This window comes from Doryrhamphus excisus, chromosome 10 (genome assembly GCF_030265055.1).
Source record: "Doryrhamphus excisus isolate RoL2022-K1 chromosome 10, RoL_Dexc_1.0, whole genome shotgun sequence".
Lineage (NCBI taxonomy): Eukaryota > Metazoa > Chordata > Actinopteri > Syngnathiformes > Syngnathidae > Doryrhamphus > Doryrhamphus excisus.
In genome coordinates this window covers 8,922,530-8,940,576 of record NC_080475.1, presented here as the reverse complement: position 1 = coordinate 8,940,576, position 18,047 = coordinate 8,922,530, and positions in this window count along the sequence as shown.

Genomic DNA, 18,047 nt, shown 5'->3' with positions numbered 1-18,047 from the left:
AACTAAACTCATCACACAGCAACTTAACACTCAAAAGATACATCTGAGAAATATACAAACATGTACAAATACAAAACATTTTTGCCATTATGCATTGCATCTGAGGAACACATTCATTGGGGCGTTGCATTGACGTCAGCCTCCCTCTGGGATTCGGGCTCCCCTGGCTCCCTCTGATGGGCAAAGACAGCATTGCGGCACCATCTTTTCTATGCTAGTTGTCCTCAAAATGTCAGACAAAATGCATTTTTTAAAATGTAAACTCAAATTGGTACATTGGTTTACTAATTTATGGCTAATCTCTTCACAACTACAACTAATTGTCTAAACCAGGGGTCTCAAACTCAATTTACTTGGGGGCCACTGGAGCTCGGGTCTGGGTCTACAAGCATTATTTACTGACAAACTATGTTTTTTTTTCTTCATTTTTATCTCCAAATTTGAATTGGATTCGAACAGTAACAGTATAACAATATCAAACTAAACTAAACTCATCACACAGCAACTTAACACTCAAAAGATACATCTGAGAAATATACAAACATGTACAAATACAAAACATTTTTGCCATTATGCATTGCATCTGAGGAACACATTCATTGGGGCGTTGCATTGACGTCAGCCTCCCTCTGGGATTCGGACTCCCCTGGCTCCCTCTGATGGGCAAAGACAGCATTGCGGCACCATCTTTTCTATGCTTGTTGTCCTCAAAATGTCAGACAAAATGCATTTTTTAAAATGTAAACTCAAATTGGTACATTGGTTTACTAATTTATGGCTAATCTCTTCACAACTACAACTAATTGTCTAAATCAGGGGTCTCAAACTCAATTTACTTGGGGTCCACTGGAGCTCGGGTCTGGGTCTACAAGCATTATTTACTGACAAACTATGTTTTTTTTTCTTCATTTTTATCTCCAAATTTGAATTGGATTCGAACAGTAACAGTATAACAATATCGAACTAAACTAAACTCATCACACAGCAACTTAACACTCAAAAGATACATCTGAGAAATATACAAACATGTACAAATACAAATTTGAAAATTGAAAAAAAAAAAAAAACAGCACGATAACATTTTTGCCATTATGCATTGCATCTGAGGAACACATTCATTGGGGCGTTGCATTGACGTCAGCCTCCCTCTGGGATTCGGACTCCCCTGGCTCCCTCTGATGGACAAAGACAGCATTGCGGCACCATCTTTTCTATGCTAGTTGTCCTCAAAATGTCAGACAAAATGCATTTTTTTAAATGTAAACTCAAATTGGTACATTGGTTTACTAATTTATGGCTAATCTCTTCACAACTACAACTAATTGTCTAAATCAGGGGTCTCAAACTCAATTTACTTGGGGGCCACTGGAGCTCGGGTCTGGGTCTACAAGCATTATTTACTGACAAACTATGTTTTTTTTTCTTCATTTTTATCTCTAAATTTGAATTTGATTCGAACAGTAACAGTATAACAATATCGAACTAAACTAAACTCATCACACAGCAACTTAACACTCAGAAGATACATCTGAGAAATATACAAACATGTACAAATACAAATTTGAAAATTGAAAAAAAAAAAAAAACAGCACGATAACATTTTTGCCATTATGCATTGCATCTGAGGAACACATTCATTGGGGCGTTGCATTGACGTCAGCCTCCCTCTGGGATACGGACTCCCCTGGCTCCCTCTGATGGACAAAGACAGCATTGCGGCACCATCTTTTCTATGCTAGTTGTCCTCAAAATGTCAGACAAAATGCATTTTTTAAAATGTAAACTCAAATTGGTACATTGGTTTACTAATTTATGGCTAATCTCTTCACAACTACAACTAATTGTCTAAATCAGGGGTCTCAAACTCAATTTACTTGGGGGCCACTGGAGCTCGGGTCTGGGTCTACAAGCATTATTTACTGACAAACTATGTTTTTTTTTTCTTCAATTTTATCTCCAAATTTGAATTGGATTTGAACAGTAACAGTATAACAATATCGAACTAAACTCATCACACAGCAACTTAACACTCAAAAGATACATCTGAGAAATATACAAACATGTACAAATACAAATTTGAAAATTGAAAAAACAAAAACAAAAACAGCACGATAACATTTTTGCCATTATGCATTGCATCTGAGGAACACATTCATTGGGGCGTTGCATTGACGTCAGCCTCCCTCTGGGATTCGGACTCCCCTGGCTCCCTCTGATGGGCAAAGACAGCATTGCGGCACCATCTTTTCTATGCTAGTTGTCCTCAAAATGTCAGACAAAATGCATTTTTTAAAATGTAAACTCAAATTGGTACATTGGTTTACTAATTTATGGCTAATCTCTTCACAACTACAACTAATTGTCTAAATCAGGGGTCTCAAACTCAATTTACTTGGGGTCCACTGGAGCTCGGGTCTGGGTCTACAAGCATTATTTACTGACAAACTATGTTTTTTTTTCTTTATTTTTATCTCCAAATTTGAATTGGATTCGAACAGTAACAGTAAAACAATATCAAACTAAACTAAACTCATCACACAGCAACTTAACACTCAAAAGGTACATCTGAGAAATATACAAACATGTACAAATACAAAACATTTTTGCCATTATGCATTGCATCTGAGGAACACATTCATTGGGGCGTTGCATTGACGTCAGCCTCCCTCTGGGATTCGGACTCCCCTGGCTCCCTCTGATGGACAAAGACAGCATTGCGGCACCATCTTTTCTATGCTAGTTGTCCTCAAAATGTCAGACAAAATGCATTTTTTTAAATTTAAACTCAAATTGGTACATTGGTTTACTAATTTATGGCTAATCTCTTCACAACTACTACTAATTGTCTAAACCAGGGGTCTCAAACTCAATTTACTTGGGGTCCACTGGAGCTCGGGTCTGGGTCTACAAGCATTATTTACTGACAAACTATGTTTTTTTTCTTCATTTTTATCTCCAAATTTGAATTGGATTCGAACAGTAACAGTATAACAATATCGAACTAAACTCATCACACAGCAACTTAACACTCAAAAGGTACATCTGAGAAATATACAAACATGTACAAATACAAATTTGAAAATTGAAAAAACAAAAACAAAAACAGCACGATAACATTTTTGCCATTATGCATTGCATCTGAGGAACACATTCATTGGGGCGTTGCATTGACGTCAGCCTCCCTCTGGGATTCGGACTCCCCTGGCTCCCTCTGATGGACAAAGACAGCATTGCGGCACCATCTTTTCTATGCTAGTTGTCCTCAAAATGTCAGACAAAATGCATTTTTTTAAATTTAAACTCAAATTGGTACATGTTTGTATATTTATTGGGTATACCCTTTGAGTGTTAAATTGCTGTGTGATGAGTTTTGTGTTCTATTATGTATATTATATCTATTATATTGCGTAATGAATTCAAATGGGTAGACAGGCTTGTTGTGAGTTATATCATCCCTCATGATTGGTTCCTGACCATATAAATTGGCTTGATTTGCTTTTTCTTTGGATCACACACATCATTAGTGGACAGACTTAATGAAGAGAGTTAATATGTCTGTGCCCACCAGCAACACGGGGCATCTTGCATGAAGTCACAGTAAATTAGTTTTATTTGGAGCATAAACCTGGTCCTTAACTCCATTATGTTGTTTCTCTGGGGGCCACTTAAGCAGTCGGACCCGCACAGCCTGAGTAAGAATCCATTGAGGGGAGGAGATGGCGATCAGTGCCACCGGGCAGATCAGGGGACAGTTTTTATCGTAGCACACGCAGTAATGGGGTCTTCCTGTGAGACGGCAGGACTTGGTACTTTAGACACGGCTTTCATGTGTTCTTTCTTTTCCGGTGCCTTGCTCGTTGTGTAATCACACAGTGGGCCATTAGGTCGTCCACACGCATGCAAGCTAACGCACATCTGGATACGCTTCTCCTCAAACACTCACACCTAATACTGATGGGTCGTTCGCAACGATCTGGCTCTTCCGACTCTTGTAGTGTTGACATCGAGCAGAAGGAAACAGAAGCTTTGTGTTCCTGAATGCCAATTTTTGCTAAAGATGAGCAAAAACTGTAATCTGGATGATGCTTTGTGTAAAATTCTGTTAATTTGTTTACTTTTTGGAAATTAATAAGCCTCTGCGGAACCTTTTAGGGGCCAGAAAACAGAAAAAAACACCAAAACACAGTTAGCATAAATCAGCTAACAACAGACTCACGTATTTAGACTATAAAACCCTCAAAAAAAAAGTCCAAAAATGTCTACATTCGTAAAGCGAACCTATTTTGCTAATTTTTGGCACTTTGGATTGAGTTCCAGACTCCTATAGAGCAGCTACACACAATAACGAGCACAGAAAGCTTTCTAGAGCTTCCAGATTCTGCACCTCTGCAGTAAATAGTCTGTTTAATTTACTCTGTGAAGATCCCAGTGAGGGTTATTTGGTTAATACTTATTTCATACATTTATTTCCTGACTTTTTCCTGACTTCACTGATTTAGTGCGTTTGATTTGATGTTGTTCCTAGCATAGTTTTACACAATAGGTAATAAATACCATAATAACTGTAATAAAATGCCACGGTCATCACATTGACAGCTCGTAAGTAGAGAACAGAAATGTCCGAGGGTGGGGAAAGACAAAATAAGTAGCCAAAAAGTTACCACTTCCACACAAAATAGGAGAACTCATTCATTCATTCATTTTCTACTGCTTTTCCTCACAAAAAGCAGTAGGTGCTGGAGCCTATCCCAGCTGTCTTATTCGGGCGAGAGGCGTGGTCCACCCCGGACTGGTGGCCAGCCAATCACAGGGCACATATAGACAAACAACCATTCACACTCACATTCATACCTATGGACAATTTGGAGTTGCTAATTAGCCTAGCATGTTTTTTGTGGAATGTGGGAGGAAACTGGAGTACCCGGAAAAAAAACACACATGCACGGGGAAAACATGCAAACTCCACACAGAAATGTCCGAGGGTGGGGAAAGACAAAATAAGTAGCCAAAAAGTTACCACTTCCACACAAAATAGGAGAACTCATTCATTCATTCATTTTCTACTGCTTTTCCTCACAAAAAGCAGTAGGTGCTGGAGCCTATCCCAGCTGTCTTATTCGGGCGAGAGGCGTGGTCCACCCCGGACTGGTGGCCAGCCAATCACAGGGCACATATACTAGACAAACAACCATTCACACTCACATTCATACCTATGGACAATTTGGAGTTGCTAATTAGCCTAGCATGTTTTTTGTGGAATGTGGGAGGAAACCGGAGTACCCGGAAAAAAAAACACACATGCACGGGGAAAACATGCAAACTCCACACAGAAATGTCCGAGGGTGGGGAAAGACAAAATAAGTAGCCAAAAAGTTACCACTTCCACACAAAATAGGAGAACTCATTCATTCATTCATTTTCTACTGCTGGAGCCTATCCCAGCTGTCTTATTCGGGCGAGAGGCGTGGTCCACCCCGGACTGGTGGCCAGCCAATCACAGGGCACATATAGACAAACAACCATTCACACTCACATTCATACCTATGGACAATTTGGAGTTGCTAATTAACCTAGCATATTTTTTGTGGAATGTGGGAGGAAACCGGAGTACCCGGAAAAAAAAACACACAAACTCCACACAGAGATGGCCGAAGGTGGGGAAAGACAAAATAAGTATCCAAGAAGTTACCACTTCCACACAAAATAGGAGGAGAACTCATTCATTCATTCATTTTCTACTGCTTTTCCTCACAAGGGTCGCGGGGGTGCTGGAGCCTATCCCAGCTTTTTTCGGGGCGAGAGGCGGGATACACCCCCGGACTGGTGGCCAGCCAATCACAGGGCACATATAGACAAACAACCATTCACACTCACATTCATACCTATGGACAATTTGGAGTTGCTAATTAGCCTAGCATGTTTTTTTGTGGAAAATCCACACATGCACGGGGAGAACATGCATGCCGAGGATGGAATTGAACTCGGGTCTCCTAGCTGTGAGACCATGTGCGCTAACCACTCGACCACCGTGCAACCATGTAAAGTGCAATTCTGTTCAAATTAGGCTGTGCACTTTTATTAAAAAAAATAAATAAATAAAATGAAAATGGGTCATTATTCCATAGTCCAAATAGTTTTAAATTTTTGATAGGATCAAGGTCACCACTCTAAAAATGTCTAAAAATTGACATTTCATGTGGAAGGAACTAAAGTGATGAATTGACTTTTGGTGTGTAAATGGAGTCAGCGCATTAATTACTAATTACAGTATCTGTCCTGACAAGTCATGGAACACAGTTCGCACCTCAGTTGTCTGTCAGCCTCTTCTCTGTTGGTGCTTCCATGCTGTGTTCTCCGCAAAGCTGTCTTCAAGCCAGAGAAAGAACATCTGTCAGGCTGTATCAGTATTCCACATGGATGCTGCTGATAAGCTGCTAGAATAAATATGAATACCACCATATTATGTATAAAAGGCTAAAATGACACACGGGATATTTTTCATGTCGCATCCATCAATCAATCAATCAATCAGTGGGCTCAATTTCAGCAAACTTGGCTGCAAGTTTGCGGTCTTGTTGATTGTTTTATGAACGTGTGTCACAGGCATCAACACAATGTAATCAGCGGTACTCCGCACACAAGGCAAAACAATAAGAGGCCATAAGAGGCCAAAGTCAAAAAAGGGCAGCCCACCCATTATAACATAAGGAAGGCAGATGTACATACACAGGGATCCTTACAGACGACCAGGTCTGGTGTTGCCGTTCTCATTGTTGTCACCCCCCCCCCCCCCCCCCCGCTTTGCTAATCTCTCAGTATTCTTTTGTTCCGCTCCGAGAGAGCGTATGTGTGGCGGATCTCATGGGAGCGGGTAAAGTATAAATCTACAACACAACTGACATCTCGCATTATCTGGTTCCCATTTGCGGCTCCTCTTCTTCTTCCCTTAGTTTACTTTTCATTTTCACTTTCAGCTGACGCCGGCAAAGCAAAGCAAAGTCAAGTCCGTTGTGTTGAAAAGCGAATTGGATATTAAGTCAAAAACAAATAAAACAAATGTCTAAATAAGTGAAATAAGCCGCCTTCCCAAGAAAAAAAAAAACAACATGATAGGAGCTATATGGAGGGGTAGGATTTAATAAGCTTTGCTTCTTCCTACTCCTTTTGGACATGTGGAACTGGGAACTGATTATGGGATGCACTCAATTGTAATTTGATTACATAATGGGTACCGTAGTAATTTCAGTTTTTTTTGTTTGTTTTTTTAATTCTAATTTTTTATCCTAATAAAAATTAGGATATTAGAATATTAGAAAATTAAAATTATTTATATACATTTTTTATTAATTTAAATTTAAATTTAAATTTAAATTTAAATTTAAATTTAAATTTAAATTTAAATTTAAATTTAAATTTTATATTCTAATATCCAAATTTTTATCAGGATAAAAATAACAATTAAAAAATTATTTTTTAATTTTAATTTTAATTTTAATTTTAATTTTAATTTTAATTTTAATTTTAATTTTAATTTTAATTTTAATTTTAATTTTAATTTTAATTTTAATTTTAATTTTAATTTTAATTTTAATTTCTAATATTCCAATTTTCTAATATCCTAATTTTTATTAGGATAAAAATTACAATTAATTAGGATAAAATTACAAAATTACAATTAAAAAACAAAAAAAAAACAACTTAAATTATATTAGGAAAGCAGGAAGTGAACAAATGTAACAGTTACTGATTGTAAAAGTACCAGACGGAGGGGTAGGATTTAATAAGCTTTGCTTCTTCCTACTCCTTTTGGACATGTGGAACTGGGAACTGATTATGGGATGCACTCAATTGGAATCTGATGCATGTTCAAATGAAATAAAACCATTACACACTTGCACAGTCGCACAACGTCGGCATCGAGCATCCCGCATGTATGTATGGCTGACATAAGTGTGCAAAAATATTACACATCTTGCAATCCTAAAGTTGTTTCATAATGAACACGGTGCATTTCACAAGACAGCCGGCACAGTTGTGCATCAGTCACTGATAGTGTTACGTATATATTATTATTTTTTTGTTTGCTTCGGCTGGTTTGGCTGGTGATATGAAGTCAGTTGGAAAACTGCTTGTGGTACTGAACACGGTGCTGTTGAGACCAAAAATAACAAAAATTGCGAACCATTGAGTCACAACAACAAGTCAAATTTGAAGTCAAATTTGAAATGAACCGGGAGCCCGTGCAAGTTGCCTCGGTTGAACGGGTGCAAAAACCAGGAAAATATTCTGCTCTTGAGATCACATAGACTTCAAAAAATGAGTCCCATGAGTGATGTCATGCCTACCTTCATCCACGTCTTTCTAGGGTATGTTAGTCAGATTCCCAAAGATGGACCGTCTATCACAAGTCAAAAGAAAGTCAGCAAGCAAACACATGGGCAACATTTCACTCTTGACAGTCCAGGAAAGGAGCTCACCTGCAGCCAAGGACATGCCAGACTTTGCTGGGGCGTTTCAACTGGCCACAACACAACAATACTTAAAGGATGGTGTCAAATATGCGGGTTTTCAGCAAGAACAGTTCTCCTTTTAATTTGAAAAATGTCAAACTCTGTTCAAGTCTGTTAAGTCTTATTGAACTTTAAAATGGTCTTTCATCGAGAAACATTAGCCCGGATCATTCCTGTTAATTCAGTCAAAAGATCCGTTCATTTTGTTAATTTGGGTCATTTCGTTCATTTTGGTCATTTCGTTCATTTTGTTCATTTTCTGTCAGCCACGTCGAGTCAGTCCGTTCACTCATGTTCACGTTCATTCCGTCCGTTGTACCCAACCCGTTAGTCGGGTTAGCATTAGCTTGGATCATTCCGGTTCATTCAGTATAAAGATCCGTTCATTTCGTTTATTTCGTTTATTTCGTTCATTTTGGTCATTTGGGTCATTTCGTTCATTTCGTTAATTTCTTTCATTTCGGTCATTTCGTTCATTCGGTCAGCCGTTGCGAGTCAGTCCGTTCACTCATGTTCACGTTCGTTCCGTCCGTTGTAGCCAACCCGCTAGTCCGGTTAGCATTAGCTCGGATCATTCCGGTTCATTAGGTAAAAAGATCTGTTCATTTTGTTCATTTCAGTCATTTCGTTTATTTCGTTCATTTTGGTCATTTCGTTCATTCGGTCAGCCGTGTGGAGTCAGTCCGTTCACTCATGTTCACGTTCATTCCGTCCGTTGAAGCCAACCCGCTAGTCCGGTTAGCATTAGCTCGAATAATTCCCGTTAATTCAGTAAAAAGATCCGTTCATTCTGCTCATTTTGTTCATTTCGTTCATTCGGTCAGCCGTTGCGAGTCAGTCCGTTCACTCATGTTCACGTTCGTTCTGTCCGTTTTAGCCAACCCGCTAGGCCAGTTAGCATTAGCTCGGATCATTCCGGTTCATTCAGTAAAAAGATCCGTTCATTTGGTTCATTTGGTTCATTTGGTTCATTTCGGTCATTTGGTTCATTTGGTTCATTTCGGTCTTTTTGTTCATTTCGTTCATTTCGTTCATTTCGTTCATTTCTTTCATTTCGGTCATTTCGTTCATTTTGGTCAATTGGTCGTTGTGATCCCCCCCCCCGTGCATAGACCCGGTCAGCTGTGTCGAGTCAGTCCGTTCACTCATGTTCACGTTCGTTCCGTCCGTTGTAGCAAACCCGCTAGTCCGGTTAGCATGAGCTCGGATAATTCCGGTTCATTCAGTAAAAAGATCCGTTCATTTGGTTCATTTGGTTCATTTGGTTGATTTCGGTCATTTCGTTGATTTCGGTCTTTTTGTTAATTTCGTTCATTTCGGTCATTTCGTTCATTTCTTTCATTCGGTCAGCCGCGTGGAGTCAGTCCGTTCACTCATGTTCACGTTCGTTCCGTCCGTATGAGCCAACCCACATACTGAAATGCTATGGCTTTTTAATGTAGTCCTAGCCTGTAATCGCATTCCTCTTGTATGGCCGTGAGATTTGGACGGTCTCCAGAAAACAAGCCGCTTGAACATTCCCACTTCCATTCATTTACGGGAATCAGAAGCAAATGACAACCTTGGAGGTTCTGCAAAGAGCCGACTTGTCAGTCACACTTGAGTGTTGCACAACCATCGTTCACTATGGTCTACCAACACAATAAGTTATTGAAGTACTGCCTATCCCACCCAGCCTCAAATCAAGACAGATTGCTTTCTCCGAGATTTAACATAGCAGGAAATTGAAGCCTAGCAAAATATTCACAGGGCTTCAGACATGCCTCCTGGCCTCGGAGAAACGCACAAGATGAGCCAGCTTTGACCTCACTGACATTGAAAGCATAAGAACACAACTCCCCAGAAAATTTCAGAATCTTTTAAAAATGATCTCAGGGAAGAAGTACATTTGAAACACTTCTATGCTAGGACTATGTTAGCGTTAGCATAGCATTTCAGTATGTGGAATCAAACTATGGAATGGATTGAGTAAAGGGAATCAAACAATACACAACGATGAGCCAATTCAAGAAACAATACAAGCAGTTGATGTTTGCTAAATACAAGGATGAAGAGTCTTGAACCAGTCATGATGTGCTATATATATCACTATATTGACACGCACTATGGTACACATTATGGCATTGGATGCTCATATCACCGAGTACTTCGGTACGTGATTAAAATCAAAATTATTTATATAAATTATTCATTAATTTTAATTTAATTTTTAATCACGTACCGAAGCATGAGGTGATATGACCATACAATGACATAATGGGTACCATAGTAATTTAAGTCTTTTTTGTTTGTTTTTTGAATTTTAATTAATAAAATTAATTAAATTAGGATATTAGAATATTACAAAATTAAAATTAATTTTAAAATTATTTATTAATAAATAATTTATATAAATAATTTTTATTTTATATTCTAATATTCTAATATCCAAATTTTTATTAGGATAAAAATTAAAATTAAAAAAAGAAAAAAAAACAAACTTAAATTATATTACGAAAGCAGGAAGTGAACAAATGTAACTGTAACAAATGTTACTGATTGTAAAAGTACCAGATGGAGGAGTTTTTTTTAGTTTTTTTTTCCTAATATACATATATATACACATATATATATATTTCCTAATATAATTTAATATTTTAAATTATTTTTTAAATTATTATTTTTATTTTTTTATTTTGGTATGGATCAGATTCCAATTGAGTGCATCAAATAATCAGTTCCCAGTTCCACATGTCCAAAAGGAGTAGGAAGAAGCAAAGCTTATTAAATCCTACCCCTCCATCTGGTACTTTTACAATCAGAAACTGTTACATTTGTTCACTTCCTGCTTTCCATAATACAGTTTAAGGTTTATTTTGTTTTTTTTCCTAATATACATATATATACACATATATACATATTTCCTAATATAATTTATTTTTTTTAATTATGTTTTTAATTATTTTTTAATTATTTATTTATTTTTGGTATGGATCAGATTACAATTGAGTGCATCCCATAATCAGTTCCCAGTTCCACATGTCCAAAAGGAGTAGGAAGAAGCAAAGCTTATTAAATCCTACCCCTCCATCTGGTACTTTTACAATCAGCAACTGTTACATTTGTTCACTTCCTGCTTTCCATAATACAATTTAGTTTTTTTTTTGTTTTTTTTTTAAATAATGCACCTCGTACCGAAGTACAAAGTGATATGAGCATCCAATGCCATAATGGGTACCATAGTGCGTGTCAATATAGTGATATATATAGCACATCATGACTGGTTCAAGACTCTTCATCCTTGTATTTAGCAAACATCTGTATTATGTTGTTGTTCGATTGTGCCAACTAGTCTTTATCTGAGCCCCTCCATATCGACTCCGTTCATGAGCGTTGGCACTAGAGGTACAAGGACCCGAGGGGGTGACCACCATGCAAGAGTGCTATATACCTCCCAGTGTGTTTGTGTGTGCGCGCATGTTTGTGCGCTTAAACCTCATTTGATTTTTATACGCTTGTGGCTAACAGGAGCCAGATGTGGCGACCTCCAGGGGGGGCTTACCATCGAAACAAGCATTTATTTCTCTTTTGCGCTCATTTTAATGAGATGTATGAGTCCCGCGTATGCTTACAATATATAATACATGCAGTAAATGTAAGAAAGAAGACAATTAAAGGTCAGAAAGATGGTATGACTTTGCGTTTTTTGCACCGTTTTGGCAAAAAGAGGACAAGGAGCTCCGTGATTGAATCGTATAACTTTGAATGAAAAGGGTGTCAGGCTGAAGACTCGCAGATCTTTGGATAGTGGACATAAAAATTCCGCGCATAAAAGTAAAATCTCTGAGTAATAGCGCTGTGACCGCGGCGTCTTTATCATCAAATAAAACGTTGTTTTCGGGCTTGTATAACGGCGCAAGAGTAGCAGAAAGCAAACGAGCAGAATTGAAGCAGAAGTGAAGCGAGAGTATTAATTTAAAGCAAATGTGTCTGAGCTGGCGCCCGGTCAAAGATGGGCCATGGTCCCAGTTGGCTTTCACTTCAAAGGCCCCGACCACCCTTCTCGAGAGCACCTGTAGTCGGTTAAAACCTGCTCTCATCATTCAGGCCAGTGAAGGACCGGTGTGTCAGGGTATCGAACTTCACACCAGATAGCCTGTCCGTTGTCACGACAAGATTCAATCCCGAGACTTGTGAAGCCTCCCAAGGAAATGGGACAGGATGCTGGACTTGGCTCGGTGACGGTGTCAATGTGAGTGTGAATGGTTGTGGACTCGAGTCTATTCTAGGCTCGGAGGCGTGGACTCGAGTCAGACTCGAGTCACATTTTTGATGACTTTGAAATGGACAACATCATCGACAACTTGCAACTCGATTTGGACGATGACATCAGTGACTCTGGACTTGACTTGGACTTTAGTCTGTTGAAGTTTTTAGTGAACTTTGAATAAAATATGTCTCCGTTATCTGTACTCCAAGTATTCAACTAATATTTCCCCTCATTGAGTTCATTTATTAATATCCAATCAGGCTTTAGAACAAACATTTCTCTGCACTGATTAAAATCATGACTGCTAAGTCAGACTGAGTCTGATTTATTTTATTTAAAGAAATCCAATAATAAAAAATGCATTTATTGATCAAAAGTTGCTATATTTATTTATTTATATTTGTTTATATTAATTATATTTATTTATTTATTATATATATTATATATTTATTGATTTATTATCCCGCTATATGTGTACTGTGTATGTGTGTCAGTGCATCACATTTCATTATTAATATGTATTAATATTATCAATATTTATCAATATTTATTAATATTATTTATTTATCATCTCGCTATATGTGTACTGTGTATGTGTGTCAGTGCATCACATTTCATTATTAATATGTATTAATATTATCAATAATTATCAATATTTATTAATATTTATCAATATTTATTAATATTATTTATTTATCATCTCGCTATATGTGTACTGTGTATGTGTGTCAGTGCATCACATTTCATTATTTATATTTATTAATATTTATTTATTATGTATTATATATATTATATATTTATTAATTTATTATCCCGCTATATGTGTACTGTGTATGTGTGTCAGGTTTCATTATTAATATTTATTAATATTTATTAATATTTATTAATATTTATACTATTTATTTATATTTATTGTGTATATTATATATTTATTTATTTATTATCCCGCTGTATAGGTACTGTGTATGTGTGCCAGTGCATCACATTTCATTATTAATATTTATTTACATTTATTAATATTTATTAATATTTATTAATATTTATTAATATTTATTAATATTTATTTATATTTATTTAAATTTATTATGTATTATATATTGATTGATTATTATCCCGCTATATGTGTACTGTGTATGTGTGTCAGTGATCTGTAAGACTTATTATTTATCTGGCTCATCCGTACTGAAATGTAAATGAAATAAACGCATCATTTATTCTGTAGCATTTAGCAATTAAACTTGGTGAGTGACAGACAACAATTAATCAATTAATTAAATCAATTAATTAACAGGGCGATAATTAACAATGCAGGTTTTGGATCCCGGAACTTGACCCCAAAATTAGGGTGGACATTGTTGAAGATGTTGGACAATTGGACAATCCCCCAACGTATGGGGTATTAGCGTAAAGTATTTTGCAGTCATATCAGAGTACATTTCAGTAGTATAGTAGTACATTGTATTTGTCCTAAAAATACGTTAGAAATGTGAATGACAGCCGTGGAGTTAACACATATGCTAGCGCACACAGATTATTTTGGTCTCCGTGTCTCCCCGAGTGTTGAAGAGTGTGTCTTCAACGTCGGAGGTGTTTTAAACGTCACAGAGGCAACCATGTCCGAGGTATCCCTTTGATCCCTTACGTATCACCTGCTCCATGTGTGTGTCAATGCCAATTCTCGGAATTTGTCAAGCGTGGCAACATCCTCCGGTGACCCGACGTCAATTTTTTATTACAGTAAGACTTCGTAGAAGAATCGTATTATAATTGTCTTCATGTTTGGGAGCATTTTTCCATGGTGATATAGCATCTGACAACAAACCTCAACACCTCCTCTGAGAGCCGGCCAATCATTCCAGAAGTTTCTGGACTTTCAGGCCGGCTGAGAGTCAGCGGATCTAAAGTTACTCAATAATAAATTATCACAGATCTGTTGTTCCTCGTTCACTCGCACGTTCAGGCTCATCTGTCCCCGGCCGACGGCGTATTTTTAGGCTTTGTGTTACGCTCTGACCTTTTGTCGCTGGATATTCAGTCCCTCGGATGTGGTCCGGTTCTTCTTGCCTCGTAGCTATTTAACGCAGAATCGTAGTTATTCGATTTATGATCAAAGACATAAAAGATTTTGGCTGGAAATATAGAAGAGAACATTCTCTTGATGGTTGTGTTGCTGCCAGTGGGGAAGACAGTTGGCTTGATGGAAGAGGTTTAAAGTATCGCCCGATGACACTACAGTTAGTTCACATCACTTCAAAAGTACAGTAACTCAGTATATATATATATATATATATATATATGCATCATAAGTTACATGCACGAAAATGTGTGTGTGAGGTTTCCCCTGTTTTGTTTTTTTTTTTAGCAGAAAATTGCATTAGAAGCAAGTTGAAAAAAACTGAAAAAAACGACTTAACCTCTTACGTTTTTTGTCAAAAATTGACGCCCTAAAATTTTGGCATTTTATGCCATTTTTGGGTGCTCCTGGGGCCCCTCAGGTTTCCCCTGTTTTTTGAGCAGAAAAATGCATTAGAAGCAAGTTGAAAAAAACTGAAAAAACTAAAAAAAAAACCGACATACGACTTACGTTTTTAGTCAAAAATTTACGCCCTAAAATTTTGGCATTTTATTGGGTGCTCCTGGGCCCCTGTTGAGTGTGTGTGAGGTTTCCCCTGTTTTTTCACCAGAAAAATGCATTCGAAGCATGTTGAAAAAAAAAATGAAAAAAACGACATACTAACCCCTTACATTTTTTTGTCAAAAATTGACGCCCTAAAATTTTTGGCATTTTATGCCGTTTTTGGGTGCTCCTGGGGCCCCTGTTGAGTGTATGTGAGGTTTCCCCTGTTTTTTCCACCAGAAAAGTGCATTAGAAGCAAGTTGAAAAAAACTGAAAAAAACGACATACTTGTGTTTTTTGTCAAAAATTGACGCCCTAAAATTTTGGCATTTTATGCCATTTTTGGGAGCTCCTGGGGCCCCTGTTGAGTGTGTGTGAAGTTTCCCCTGTTTGTTCTCACCAGAAAAGTGCATTAGAAGCAAGTTGAAAAAAACTGAAAAAAAGTTTTTTTTTGTCAAAAATTGACGCTCTAAAATTTTGGCATTTTATGCCATTTTTGGGTGCTCCTGGGGCCCCTGTTGAGTGTGTGTGAGGTTTCCCCTGTTTTATGAGCAGAAAAGTGCATTAGAAGTAAGTTGAAAAAAACTAAAAAAAAAAACGTTTTTTGTCAAAAATTGACGCTCTAAAATTTTGGCATTTTATGCCATTTTTGGGTGCTCCTGGGGCCTCTGTTGAGTGTGTGTGAGGTTTCCCCTGTTTTTTTCCACCAGAAAAGTGCATTAGAAGCAAGTTGAAAAAAAAAACGGAAAAAAACTACATACGTGATGTTTTTTGTCAAAAATTGACGCCCCAAGATTTTGGCATTTTATGCCATTTTGGGTGCTCCTGGGGCCCCTGTTGAGTGTGTGTGAGGTTTCCCCTGTTTTATGAGCAGAAAAGTGCATTAGAAGTAAGTTGAAAAAAACTGGAAAAAAAACAAAACGTTTTTTTGTCAAAAATTGACGCTCTAAAATTTTGGCATTTTATGCCATTTTTGGGTGCTCCTGGGGCCTCTGTTGAGTGTGTGTGAGGTTTCCCCTGTTTTTTTTTTTTTTTTTTTTTTTAGCAGAAAAGTGCATTAGAAGCAAGTTGAAAAAAAACTGAAAAAAACTGAAAAAAACGACATACTTACATTTTTTGTCAAAAATTGACGCCCTAAAATTTTGGCATTTTATGCCATTTTTGGGTGCTCCTGGGGCCCCTGTTGAGTGTGTGTGAGGTCTCCTCTGTTTTTTTTCACCAGAAAAGTGCATTAGAAGCAAGTTGAAAAAAAACTGAAAAAAACAACTTACTTACGTTTTTTGTCAAAAATTGATGCCCTAAAATTTTGGCATTTTATGCCATTTTTGGGTGCTCCTGGGGCCCCTGTTGAGTGTGTGTGAGATTTCCCCTGTTTTTTTGAGCAGGTCCAAGGGAATGACCCAGTTCCAATCATGTATGAGAACATGAACAATTTGAATGCTTTGAATATCGTCTCACAAACAGACAGACCGACATCCACAAAGGTTGAAGAACCCTGAACACAACCTTATTTTAATGGTTTTGCCTGGTCATGTAGTATATGTACTCACTGCAGTTTTTCATGGAACTTGGCTGTGTAGTTTTTTCAACTATTCAAAAAATGGCTATTCCTCGTGTTTTTGTGCTTTTATGCTCAAATAGGGCTAAATATTTGATAGTCAAGTGCACTCCATTCATACACTCCATCTTATATGAACTTCATTAGTGCATCTCCACCTCACCTCTTTGATTTGTATGTTTTGACTCATGTCTATTTGAGTACCCGAAAAAGCCATAAATTAAATATGTTACTAATATTATTATGTACTGTATGAGTCAGTCCTGTGCTGGCATGGCCCCTGGCTCTATCGCCAAAAAAAGCCAAAGGACCAGAATACACACTGAGCTCATCCCTGGACTGTCTGACTGGGGACAGCCCTTGGTTAAATAACCCCATGGGGCACCTGACTGGGTCATTAGTCCAGTGCCTGAGTCACCTTTCTATTCTCTAAAATCACATTTCAGAAATAAGTCATGACAATGTATCAAGCGTATTTTAATCATTTTTACATTTAGGGCTCTAATTTTGTGGCGCAGCGCAAATTGGCGCAGCGCAAAGTGGCGCAGCGCAAGGTGGCAGAGCGTGGTCCAGCCCACGTAGTGGTAATTTGGTCCAGCGCACCACTGCGCAGCCAATTTGCAGCCAATTTGGTAGACTAGACTGTGCCGAGATGGATGTGGATGTGGCGGCGCACCAAGGGAGGTGTCCACAATTTCAGCTTGGCACCGTGATAATTTTGTGACAAAAAACAGCGTGTCAAAGGTGCGTTGAAAACTCGCTAGCTCCGACCTGGTCTATTCTCGGCGCAGGTGAAGCGCACCCAGGGGGGCGGGGGGTGTCCACAATTTCAGCTTGGCACCGTGATAATTTCGTGACAAAACAGCGTGTCAAAGGTGCGTTGAAAACTCGCTAGCTCCGACCTGGTCTATTCTCAGCGCAGGTGAAGCGCACCCTGGGGGTTGTCCACAATTTAAGCTTGGCACCGTGATAATTTTGTGAAAAAAAAACAGCATGCCAAAGGTGCGTTGAAAACTCGCCAGCCGCGACCTGGTCTATTCCCGGCGCAGGTGAAGCGCTCCCTGTACAGTGGTAAATTGACTAACAGGCGCACATTTCAGTGGAAAAAAAACA